The 13,467-nt window shown below is 41.4% G+C and overlaps 1 protein-coding gene across 5 annotated transcripts in view; it reads left to right on the top strand.

Annotated features, from left to right (window-relative positions):
• ELMO1 (engulfment and cell motility 1) overlaps positions 1–13,467 on the top strand; it is a 522,106-nt gene that overhangs the window by 265,327 nt on the left and 243,312 nt on the right. The window contains exon 1 of one of the 5 annotated variants that reach the window (XM_029924960.1): positions 9,934–10,070. The exons of the other annotated variants lie outside the window; for them this stretch is intronic. The gene's annotated coding sequence lies outside the window, so the exon portion shown is untranslated. Of the gene's footprint in view, positions 1–9,933; positions 10,071–13,467 lie in introns of those variants that run through there. 5 annotated transcript variants of the gene reach the window in all.

Here is a 13,467-nt window from a genome sequence, read left to right on the forward strand (position 1 = left end):
TAAAATGCAGACTTTGAAGTTGGACCAGGCAGTTCTGGGGGGTAACTTTTTAGTACTTTACATTTAATTCAGTGGTGTGGTTGTAAATAAGCTGAAAAGAAAACAGAACAAAACATCTTTGCCAATGTCTGTGGTGTAAATACTTCCCCTGTGACTGATTTCAAGCTACCACTGGTTTATGGCTTGCAATTTTTAAAGTTAAACAATTGCTGGTTAGCTTGCTTTATCACATCATGCATTCAGTCTCTCTGATGCTTTCACCTTCACATCTCTTATCCCCATTTGCTTTTTTCACAATATAATGAACTATGTGGAATTAGTGGGATTAACCTCAGTGTCCTGATCTTTTCAATGGGTGGATGGCATGTCAAGTTCCCAATGCCAATGACTGATGGAGTTGAATGAGGGGCACTCTCTTACTGACTCACTTTTGGCTCTGCGCATGCACAACCTCTTCCATTATTAGCCTCACCCATCGAAGTAGGACATTAGTTACAAACCAGTGAACATATACTGATGCATCATAATTACTCAAAATCCGTAGCTTACATTAAAGTTCACTCTTGATGTTGTGCATTCTATGTGTTTGGACAAACATATAGTGGCCTATATCTATCTTTATGGTGTTATATAGAGTATTTTCACTGCCTTACAAATTCCCTGTGCTCTGCCTGTTCATCCCTCACCACCATCCCCCAACCCCTGGCAGCCACAGATCTCTTTGCTGTCTATAGTTTTCCTTTCCTAGAAGGTCATATAATTGGAATCATACAGAATGTAGCCTTTCAGATTGACTTCTTTCACTTAGTTTTATGCATTTAAGTTTCTTCTAGTTCTTTTCATAGCTCTGGTACACAGTGTGTGACTTGTATGGCATTTTTTTAGTGCTGAATAACATTCCATCATCTGGATGTACTGGTTTATTTATCCATTCACCTACTGAAGGACTTCTTGGTTGCTTTCAAGTCCCGGCAATTATGAATAAAGCTGCAATAAACGTCTTTGTGCAGGTTTTTGTGTGCACGTAAGTTCTCAACTCCTTTGGGTAACTGCTAGGGAGTGCTATTGCTGAGTGGTATGGTGGTAACATGTTCCCATACTAGTAAGAGTCTTCTGAAGTGACCACACCATTTTGCATTCTCATCAGCAAATACTGAGACCTCCCGTTGATCCACTCTCTCACCAGCATTTGGTGTCGTCAGTTGCAGATTTTGCTGGTGTAATGAGTTTCAAAGGGAGCTCTCTCCCATTTAAATGGAGTGTGAAATGACAGAAGCTTCTTGGATGATGGGTTGTCAGTGTATTTTAAATGGCAAAAACATTGAGATCTTTTGACTTAGAAATTTGTGTAAAGGAAATAATTTTGTAAATAAACATAAAAAATGCTTCACAGGGATGTTTGATCATTAGGCTTGGGTAATGTGCAGAGGAGAGGACGTTGGGGTAGAGGGAGGGGTCGGCTGGGACACAAGAATGTGAGAGAGGGGGCAGAGCTCAGCACCTGTGCAAATGGAAGTATGATAGCAAGGCAGCCTTGTCTCTTTGCCACGGCAACCTGTACATTAGGGTTTGTATTTTTTTTTTTAATAAGGAAAATGTTCTGAAATAAAGGAAAAAATAAAGTCTTTTTGGGATATAACAACTGTGAGATAATTGATCTCTCTGATGTTTAAATGCTTATGCTATTTATTATGTTGGCTGCTTGGGCACAAGGACAACTAGCCTTTCTGTGGTACCCAGTGTGTGCCTTGTGTGGCAGAAGAGGGGCTTGGTTCCTCCCAGAGGGCAGGTTTGGACTGGTCATGATTGCTTCTTGGGAGAACTTCAAGCATGGCTTTGGCTTACCTTCCCCTCTTCCTCTCTCTATCCCTACCTTCAGAGATCTTTGTCTATTATAGAGTAATTAAGAGAAATCTCATTAATCTCGCTATAAAGGAATACTTTTGAGTGTCTTATTTTCCATTTCTCATGTTTTACCTGAAAATATCATAAAATCAACAGATAGGCCAGGCATCAGGTAAGGAAAATGGGGCTCATATTGAGGGCCTGTTTCCAGCTGGAACAGGGGACTTGGAATCAAAACTGGTACCCAAAATGCACAGAGGAGAAGGAGGGCCAGGGGCATTAGCATCTAGAAAACATGAGTAGGTTTCGCTCTCAGTACTTCCACCATGGGATGCCAGCCCAGTATGGTGGGGGGGGGTTGCCCCTCCTCTGCCCCTGAGCACCCCTGCAGGATTCCCTGGTGATGGGAGAGTAAGGAGTGCAGCCAGCACACCCTTGCAGGGTATGTGCAGGGAGACGTCTTTGCTGTGGAAGCTGGCTCCCTGTCATCTCATACATTTTTTTCCTGCTGGTTCTCACTCACAGTATTTACAGGAAAGCATTTATAGCAAGTCCTTGCCAAGTGTTTTCCATAAACACAACTAAGGACATTTTTCACACATTCCAACAGCTCTGTAAATATTTGTTTTCACAATGCACAAAGAAGGTGAGTGTAGTTTCCCTAAACAGGACTTGGAAACATGGACTTCAACTCAGTGAGGATTTGCATCTGAGTTGGTCCTTCACTGTGGCCACACCACCATGGGGACACATCAGGCCCATGCAGTAAACTCAGATAGTTTCTAAAGGAGTTGTCCTCCACCACTTGGATTCCATGTGTGGCGAAGTTCTCCAGCCGTAGAGTAGCTTCTGGGTCCTGAGCACCTTCATGAGGAAGGAAGGGGTGAGGTTAGAGGTTGCTGAGGGCATCACAGAAGTCACTGCCACTGATAAAGTCCACAGAGAAACAGAGTGGGGAATATGGATGGCAGGGATAAGAAGATGATTGTGTCTCCATGAAGATGCATGTGAATATACAATAAAAAAATTATGACTTTTTTTGTGTTAAAACCAAGGAAGTTGATGCTCATGGGAAGGACAGAGATGCCCACTGGACCCTTGGTGGGCACGGCCAGCCCAGCTAGAAGTCAGAGTTGTATCATGTAGGTCCATTCGCTTGCTTAGTAGCTGTCTCATTAATAGGCTCCTAGTGTATGAGTGACTTTGCTACACTCCAAGGGATTCACAGGTGATTGAGATGTGAATCCCACTAGGGAAAATAAAACAATATACATTGCCACAGGTTGGGGCAAGAAAGTAAGAATTGCTGTAAGACTGATATAGTAGATAATATAGTAGATAAAGTGTCATGGGGTTTTAGAGGAAAGAATTGCATAAGGTTTTATGAAGAAAGTGACACTGAGTTGGGTCCAAAGGAGAAGGGAAATGTAGACAAATGCTGAATGGCAAAGGGGGGTGGAATAGTATCAGGGAAAGCAATGTTCAAAGAAGGAAACCACATCTGGACTCTCCTCTGCAGGAGGGCTGCCCCCACCGAAGTTGTCTCTCCTTTAACAGAAGTAGCCAAGATTTGGGATGCTTATGTAGAATGCGATGTAATGAGACAAATTCCATTTAAAAAGCTGGATATAGGTCCATGCAAAAAGTAGTCATTGTAACTACTGTACTGTAAATGATGGAAAATAATTGCATATGTTAAAAAATATGAAACTTTATAAAGTAAAAAAAAAATTAATGAAAGAAAAAAGAGTACACTTATGATGAGCACTGGGTGATTTATAGAATTGTTGAATCACTATATTATAAACCTGAAATTAATATAACAAAGTATGTTAATTACACTGGAATTAAAATTTAAAAATAAATAGCTAAGTAAATAAATATTTAAAAATAAAAAAAACAAAAAAAAATAAAAAGCTGGATATAATAGAAGAAAGATTTCCTTCTCACATGCCCTTAATTCAAGTGAAACAATGTATGGCTTAATTTCTTAATTGGGTTTCAGTAGAATAATTTTTCTATTGTAGCTATTTTAATATGCATATAATCAGAAAATCAACATTTTCTGTTTGACGGTTATTTCTGAAAAGGCCGATTAATTGTTCAGAAGAAGGTGATAGGAAATAAATAGTTCTCTCTTCTCACCTTTCCATTCCTGCAAGTCCATTGTCCAAACCAGAGTGAATCTATAAATCCATAAGCTAAGTGAGAAAATGAGGTGTGATCTGACTTCCAGAGATTCATTTTATCACTAGCTCCCCTGGAATGTGTTTGTTTAGTAAAGCGAGTTATGTCCATATACGTTTCAGACAATGTATGTGGAGTGTAACTTACCTTTAAGACTGCAATAGCTGTTCAGGCAGCAGTGACGATTTCTCAGTAAGAAATCAGGCTTGAGAAATGTCAAGCCTAATTTTTCATCCAACGATGGCTGTCAGACAATGCCAGCATCTCAGTGTCTTTGCATTCCATTGAAGGAGATGGAAGGCATTTGTATGCACTAATGTAATGTTGAGTGAGTCAGAATTCTGCCCTGTGATCTCGTGATTTATTGCTAATACTGCCCAAGATGCAGAGGGGCTTCTCTACCTTCATTCAGCATCCATTTCCCAGTTGCAATTAATCTTTATTACATTCCATACCTCACGTCTGGTCTGGAATGTTTAAAAAAATGCCTCAGGAGAGAGTCTGGAGCCAGTTTCTTCTCCTTCAAGGCTCTCCCTCTCTGTGAAGTTGACTCTGCTTGCCCATTGCATCTTATGTGCACTTTCACTCCAGAAAGTAATACTTCCTTGTAAACAATGCAAACAATATAGAAGTAGATAAAAGAGGTACATAGCAAGTGAAAGTGTATCTACTCTACAAATGCCATTTCCTTGCATCTTCCAAAAAGATTGCAAGCCATTCAAGATGGTATTTTGTTCATATATGTATTTTTAGCATCTAACAAACTACTTAGAAATAATAAATGCTTAAAGAAGTACTTGAATGAATGAATCAAAGGGTAGGGAAGAGATAGGAGAAGAATTCATATGACAGACCTGGGGAGTATAGTATCTTGCTTTTTAAAACGTGCTCCTTGAACCAGCAGCATCAGTGTCCTCTGATGAAATGCAGGATCTTAGGCTGACCTCAATCTATTGGATCACATTCTATATTTTAACAAGATCTTCAGGTGACCCCATGAGTGCTTTAAAGTTTGAGAAGACCTAGAGTAGTACATGTCTGCAAATAATTATAACTGTGAGCATTTACAAATAAATGCAAGGAAGTGCATGTGATTTGCATCTAAGCAGTGTCCAAAGAAGCCCCGCTCCATCATTGGATCCCGAGGGCTTTGTAAAGACTTCATGCTTTATTCTCCTCACAGACAGACCCCTGTGGCTTTCCTTGGGTGTCCTATAGAACTATCATCCTGGGCTATTTCTGAACCTCTAAGTGCCTCTATCTGGTCAGTCCGAAACCCCAGCCTGGAAATAAAAATATCTTATGCCACCCAAGAAACATTTCAAACCACAGCGTAGAACTCAGAGGGCTTGCCTGAAGACGTGTAGCACATCACATTTAACTGCTAGATCCCAAACACATTACTCAGGCACCAAGGCATGGCTTTTTCACCTGTAACAAACAGTCCTGCTTCAATGGCTTATGGGGACCAAACGACTTAAACACTTGAGAGTTTGCACAAGGTAATCAGTTCATCTATATCCACTCTTTTTAAAATTGAAGTGAAATTCACATAACATAAAATAAACCTTTTTTCATTGACATTTAGTACATTCACATGTTGTGCAAACACTACCTCTAGTGTTGCAAGACCTTAATTACCATCATCCCAAAAGGAAACCCTGCATCGATTAAGCTATTGCTCCCCATTTCTCCTCCCCCTAGCCCCTGGCAACTCCCAGTCTGAACCCTCTAAGGATTTTAACTCCTTAGAGTTTTCATTAGTCACAGAAAAAAAAATCAGAACAATCAGATTTATTTCTCCTTCATCTACTCCCCTTGCTTTTCATGTCTTTAAAAATAGGAAGTTTGCTAATGATAGAAAATGAGAAAATAGACATGGCATAACTTTGAATCAGTGGTTCGTAAAGTGTGGCCCCAAACTGGCAGCATCCACACTATCTGGCAACTTGTTAGAAGTGCAGATTCTTGTGTCCACCCCAGAACAACTGAATCATCACTCAGAGGTGAGGCCCAGCAGTCTGTATTTTTAATAAGCTTCCAGATGATTCTAACATAAGCTCAATTTAGAGAACCGCTGCTTTAAGTAAACAAGACGTTACCTCTTCAAGTGCATCCCAATGCCCGCGGGTGCCCACTGCACCTGCGCCATCCTTGGGCCCCAGAGCGCATGTCCTGGTCTAAGAGAGGTCTTCTAGCTCAGTTTCTGTGATGTGGCCATCAGTGGGAATCACTCCAGCTATCCTCTGGCCCTTGAAAGAGTCAACAGAGCTGATGTCTCAGCTTCCCTCAGTGACATCAGGGTCACCGTATGGGCATACACCCACGTCATCCCTGCTGTTACTTCATCTTTCCATCTTTGTGCTGCCCAACCCCACACTGGGAAGGTGGACTTTTCAGCAGAGCATAGCTGTGATCGCTTGGTGTATTTCACACATATATCAAAGTGCGGGCAGTGCTTCTTTTTGGTTGATTAATGTTCAATTCGTGGTCTATTATGAACCTCCAGACTTTAATTACTACACCATTACACAGTCAATTCCTTGCCATTTTATATTTATGGCTTTTATTATGACTCTGTCTGTGCCATTGCCTAATTTTATTCTGGAAGGATTTCACCTCATTAGCTGGGTTTTATACCATTCTTCTCGTTTGCCCAGATTGTTATTTATCTCGGTTCCCTGTGTGTACTTTCTACTTTTTTCCCCCCACTAATCTGACCTCTTTATACATTCCTTTTCTCCTTTTCCTGGGATGCATTGTTCCTTTGCCCTTGGCAACAGCTCTTTAAGTGTTTGCAAACTCTGCTATGGGTGTTCTATTTCCTGGTCACACTCTTACTGTCATTCCAATGCAGCTGCTTGGTGTCATTGGCCTTGTGCAACAGCCTGGAGGTCTGCTCTTTATCCCTGGATGTCCGTGGACAGCTTTATTTTCAGATTCATTTGTTTTTCCACCCAGCTTCTGAATATTCAATTGGAAGGTGTGTGGATGGAGATTTTTTCTTTTTTTAAGAATATGCTGCTAAGAATAATATTGAAATGTTCTCTGAAATGCTTTGTAACACACTCTCCCTCGATCTTTCTAGTGTCTCAGAGGAATCTTTGGTTTGGTTTACTTGCTTGTGTATTTTCTTAGGTTTGACCCCAGAACTGCTGAGTCAAACCCTGCGGGACTGGCCTCCTAGTCTGTGTCTTGCAAGCCCATGTAGATGATTCAGATGCCTACTCAAGTCTGAGATGCTGAAAGAACCTTGAGGAACCCATCTAAGAAAGAATATATATTCTACCCAAGCCCTTACTCGGACAAAAAACAAAAATTAATAATCTCTATAATAGTTTTATTTTGTTTTTGTTGTTTTGTTGTTGTTTTTGTTGTTGTGTGTCTGTGTTTTTCAACAGCTTTGCCCTTAGAATTATAAGAATATTTCAGTGAAGCCAGTGGTAACCCCCTGGAACAAGAGCTCATGGGATTGTGGATAGCAAAAGGAGACCACTTGTCTCTATCACTGCGTGTTTGGGAGGTCTTGGGCACTAAGAGATCTTTACCTCCATTTTTCCCCATTCATCTTTACAGCCCTTGTGGAGAGGTATTCCACCAAAGTTAAGGAATGTGCATAAAGTCCCAGGTCTGTTAGCAGTAGATCCAGGAAAATCATTTCTGTCCAGAGCCCTAATGCTATCTGCTCATCTGTTACCATGGTAAGGACTTTCTTCATTAAAACTTTGTTACTATTTCACCCTCCTCTTTTTCAGTAGGAACAGGAATAATAATGTCTTCCCATAGGAATCAGTAAAGAGGAATGTATGCTCTGGTGTCAGGCCACCTAAGTTCCTGAACAGAGTCTGTTTATTTCTGTGCCGTGGGACCTTGGGCAAATTATACACCATGTCTTTGCCTCAGTTTCTCCATCTTTAAAGGGGGATGGTGTAGTATTTCTGTCCTATGGTAGTATATGTACCTTAAATGAGACAGTCAGTATAAGTGCTTAGAACAAAGCCTAGGAAATAAATGCTCTCAATCAATATCATCTCCTATTTATCTTTCTCTGCCCTCTTGTCTGCATCTTTAAAGCTATGTCTTTTAGATCCATTTACTCTGTGGCCTCACTTCCTTTGTCTATAAAATAGGGGCAGTGGGCCAGGTGGACGAGCAGCTGAGATTCAGATTTGCTCTGGTTTGTTTTCCTGTTTGGCATACTTTCTATAATGGCCCATGTTCTCGCCCATTTGAAATCATCTTATTAAGGTTCGGCCTATTTGTTGGATTTTATGGACTTGCTCAAAATTCATGATCTCAATTACACTCTTGGGTAGCCCCCTTGAGGCAGCTCAATGCACTTTTAAATGCTTCCCTCTGGGTTCCTGGGACCAATCGTCATTAGCGCTTTGTACCATCAGCACCAAGGGGGAACATAGGAGACGTGTTCCCTTGTGGCCACCAAGTCACCACGAGAGAACCTCAAGCTGGGCTTACACTTCAACCTCAAACGAGATCTGGATCTTGGTGATGTGATGCATGGGCTAACTCTTCATTCTGGGCTGTTCGTGATCCTGTTACTAAGGTGAATGATTTCTGTGCTACAGAGAGAACCTCATGAATACAAGTAAGGTTTTTTTTTTCTTTTACTTGTTGGTTTAATATGGGAGAAGATTAGAATTTCCTGTAGGGGCAGAAAGTAAGTTTTAACAGAGCCTACAAGGTTGACAAGACTCAGAGGATGAACGTCCTGTGGTGGCCATAATGGTTTAATATTTGGACTGCGTTACCCAAAGTGTCAGGCCACGACTTATTCTTCGGGAGTCCTTGCTCATTTCTGCCCTTGTATCACCCCGTGTCCCTGTGGGAGACTCCTGCTGGAATCCGAGCACATGGGGCTTCCTGTCTGCGTGTTGAGTGTAAGTAGGTGAGGACACTTCTTTATATGGTTCTCATGCTAAAAGGATATGAGAGCCTCTGGCTTACTTTCATATGTCCCCCACAGAGCCGGCCTCACTGAGGTCATGATTTTGGTTTAGTTGTTGGTAAAGGCATTGTGTGAAAGAGGTCACACAGGAATAGGAAGTGGAGAGCAGTGAAGATATAATAAACAACAACTGGGTCAAATCTGTTTTAGGTACTTTGCTTTTGTCTAGTGATTTAATTTGCACAGAAGTCCTGGGAAGTGACTTTTCTATACCTTCTGTATATCTCAGAAAGAGGTGGCATGTGTTGCGCAACTTAAACTAGTTTTCAGGCTCTCTACGTTCGATGCTTCGCATAGCTTTGTGTCAGAAATGGGACAAGACAGACAATCCCTTCTCTTTGGAGAGAACACATTATAAGTTCACACCCTGTCCTTGGCAGCCTGTGAAGAGACCACTGTCTTTGTGCTTTGTTGACTCTCAGAGCCAAACCAGCACATGAAATAAGACTTCATGGATGAGAGGTAGTGGAGGAAGCCCTCAAGGCTCTCACTCCAGAGCTGGAGAGGGAAGATGGAATGGATTGGACTTGTCCTAGAAGAGGAGAGCTCAACAGAAAGTAGACATATTTCCATATGTCCAGCATAACCAGATAAATAAGTCAGCAATGGGATATTGAGGTTGGAGGGCCAGGATGGCCCAAGGAGCACGAACAAGGAGTTTGTGCTAGAGTGTGGCTGGCCTGGTATTCAGTGCTTAAATGCCCAAGCCAAATTGGTTCATGATCTGAAACACTGGAGAAGAAGAAATGCAAAACACCGAGAGGACTAGTCCAAATTTATGGAGGGGAAGCCTGGAGGCTCCTCCATGTAGAGGTGGTCACTCACCTTGAGTGATCATTACTAATCCTCATGGGATAAATGAGATACGAGAGAACCTTATGCTTTTGTCCAGAAGGAGCTGGGATTTATAGACCCACTTCGGTGAGATACAAGAAATTGATCAAAGTTCCTTTATCTCTTCAGTCATGAAATCCACTGAGGTTTATGATAATATATATTTTCACAGGAAGAGATTTGGAAATTGAAGACTTAAAAATGGAATTCCATGACTGACCTCAGCTAGCTCCGTGATGTAAGCAAGCCAACTCTTTGTCTTGTTGCCAATCTTTTTTAAGAGTCTAATAGTAAACCCTGCCTTGTCAATCTTTCGGACTTGTTGGTGATCACTTGATAGAAGTTGTATAAATAAACCCTGCAAACCAGGAAGTATTTAAAAAACATTTTATACCTAATATACCACAAGTATCCAGTGCGTTATTTTGTAAGACATGCAGACAGTTAAAACTTCTTTTGGGGAATGACATAGTCTACGATGAGTGATAATAGCAGGTTTTTGTGCTTCATCCATCATAGTTTCTGTTCCAGTATGTTTGCTCTTAAAACTAGAGTGAGAAAAACCTAAACATGGAAAATAGGCCTTGATATTTCCAAATGGAACTTTTCAAAATGTTGTCTTAGGTCAACATTGTTAATACCCAAATGTTGAACATAGGTAGACCATTATATTAAATGTTCTTTTAATTTTTTAATGTTTTTTTTTTTTTAAAAGAGAGAGACAGACAGAGCACACGCAGAGGAGGGGCAGACTGAAGTAGGCTCCAGGCTCTGAGCTATCAACACAGAGCCCGAGACAGGGCTCAAACTCATGAACTGTAAAATTATGACCTGAGCCAAAGTCAGACGCTTAACCAACAGAGCTACCCAGGCACCCCAAATGTTTTTGTTTTCAAACTACTGTCTAGTTTAAGAATTATCTCTCACTATAAAATATATTATTAGTAACATTCATAATCATAGTCTTTTCTGAATATTTCTGTAGGAGTATTGACCCTAAAAACCACACAGGTAACTTTAAAGATTACTGTCTGCCTTTTCTAAAGAAACCACTCCAGCAGGAGGGTTTATTTTTCTTCAAGTGTGTAAATATGATAAGATGGATAGTACATTAAAGAATAAAGAGAAGGACTTCTCAAAGCTGATTTACATTTTGATTACTTAAATTACTCCTTAATTTAGTGCCTGCTAATAAACAGTGCCTTGGAAATGTTTCCGGAACATTTATTGGCTGCAGTAATTCTATCTACGATGTATGCAGATCACATCCTCATTAAATATTGATGTGCTCATGAAATGTTAATAGAATGTTAATGTGAAATGCAAGGGGATCTCCTCAGTGGGAGCTGGGAGCTGAGTGAAAACTACCTGTCTTTTGTCTTTTCTTTAAGTTCTGTCTTCTTCTTGCTCTGTTGTTTCCATTAATTCCCCTACCATCAGGAGAGTTGGATTTGCTCCTTGATATATGTATAGCTGTCGCAGATACAACATTTTTAAAAGAGAAAGATTCACTGATTGATGGGAATGTAATTGTTCTCCCCTCCTGCTTTCCTGAATTGGCATTCCTGGTTAGAACTAGGAAGAACTCCTAAAAGGAAAAGGGTGATTCATGCTTAACCTAATGAGTCTTTGTGCTCAGCAGATCGTCCAGAAGAGATTGGGAAGAGGGAATGAGCCTTTCAAAGATTCTTGCACAGGTCCTTCCTTGCTTGGTGGAGAAGGGATTTAGTTGGAGTTTACGTTCAGCTTTCTCAGAGGGAAAAAACAATCAACTCATAACATGTGTTTCCCTAAAGGGACTGCCAGGAGGAATTTTTGTCATAAATCTCAAGGACAATAAAGGTTATGTTCATGATGATATTCAATACATAATTATTTATGTGAGCATATGTTCCAAGCAGTTGAAAAGCCTCACTAAATGGTATGGTTCATCGACTTCTGGGAGAGTCGTGAGGGGGGTAAAGTGATAACGGTGCAGGCTGTGAAAACTGCTCGTGGCACATCAAGTGCAGGAGGTGATTGAAGACAGACCATGTTGGGACTATGGCTGGTGTGTAAGGCAGCACTGGCAGGAACCTCCCCAGTTGATTTATTAGTGGGGCACTGTCAGTGCGTATAATAAGATATGTATATATGTGTGTTTTGGTGTCTGTGCAGAAAATAATCAGAGCACATTCTTATTAAAATCCTACTCCTTTGGTGTTAAGCAATGCACCTGATATTGAACTCGCTCACATCATTTTGCTGTTTGGAACACTGTCCATATCAATAAGATAGTACTTTCACTTACTTTTCTTTCTTCCCCCCTTTCTTCTCTCCTTTCTTCTTCCCTCCTTTCAAATATCCTTTTTTTTACATTTTTTTTTTTACCATTTATTCTTTTTTGAGAGAGAGAGAGAGAGAGAGCAAGCGAGCAGGTAGGGGAGGGGCAGAAAGAGACGGAGACAGAGAATCCGAAGCAGGCTCCAGGCTCTGAACAAGCTGTCCGCACAGAGGCCGTCGCAGGGGTGAGATCATGACTGAGCTGAAGTCGGACGCTTAACGGACTGAGCCACACAAGTGCCCCTCAAATATTCTTTCTTTTATCTCACTTTCCTAAAAACCTTCCCCTCTTTGGCCTCTTCGTTCCTTGTCTGAATCTCCTTAGCCTTTCTGTGATCACATGCCAGGTGCCCCATGCACACCCAGTCTGAGCCACCCTAGTCTCTGCCAGGCATGTCCCCCAGGTCCTCCTTTCTTTCTTACTCCCTCTTATTCCTTCTCCACACTCAGATCTTTTGCAAACAAATCAGGCTATGTCACTTGCCTGCCTGAACCTCATGATTAACATCTCAGGGTCTTGGAATGACACCCCACCCGGCCTGGGGGCAGAGGTCCTGACTCACCTCTATGCTTCCCAGGTTTGCTCTCTCCTCTCAGGCTCCTGGAACCCAAAATGCTGCTTTGGGCAAGCCTACACCTCTCCACATTTTAGACCAAGCAGGCTGCTGACCTGTCCCAAACACATCCTACTCACCTCACGGGCACTGTCCTTGATCCCTACAGCTGTGATATTCTTCCTCCCAGACCTTGACTTGGCAAGCTCCTTCTCATCCCTGATTCCCAACAGTCACTCGGTTATCTAAACTCTCCTCCCCAGGCCTTCCCCATTGCTCTTTAACACCTCAACCAATTAGGTTTTTTTTTTTTTTTCATAACACTTGTGATAAACTGCATATACCTGTTGTTTTTATCTGTCTTCCTCAATTAGAATGAGTGTTCCATGAGGTTGGAGCCCTGGTCTATCTTGTTCTCCTCTTGTGGGGACTCTTCCTGGTAGATAATTACCATGATCGATCAAATGAATAGAACACTATGTGTGCCACTGAAGAGTTCATAGTCTAAGGGGTAAAACAATGTAGGTCAGCACACGGTGTTGGTGTAGTTTAGGAGACACCCACCTACTCAGGATGGAGTGTAACTCCTGAGAAGGTACCAGGCAACTATATCCAAGATGGCTCCAGAGATGGATAAACTGGTTGTTCCTTTTGTTGACATGGATTTGAAGTTTAGTAACTTAAAAAAAATTTTTTTAATGTCTTTATTTTGAGAGACAGAGACAGAGCATGAGTGGTGGAGGGGCAGAGAGAGAGGGA

Source organism: Suricata suricatta, chromosome 2 (genome assembly GCF_006229205.1).
Source record: "Suricata suricatta isolate VVHF042 chromosome 2, meerkat_22Aug2017_6uvM2_HiC, whole genome shotgun sequence".
NCBI classification, from domain to species: domain Eukaryota; kingdom Metazoa; phylum Chordata; class Mammalia; order Carnivora; family Herpestidae; genus Suricata; species Suricata suricatta.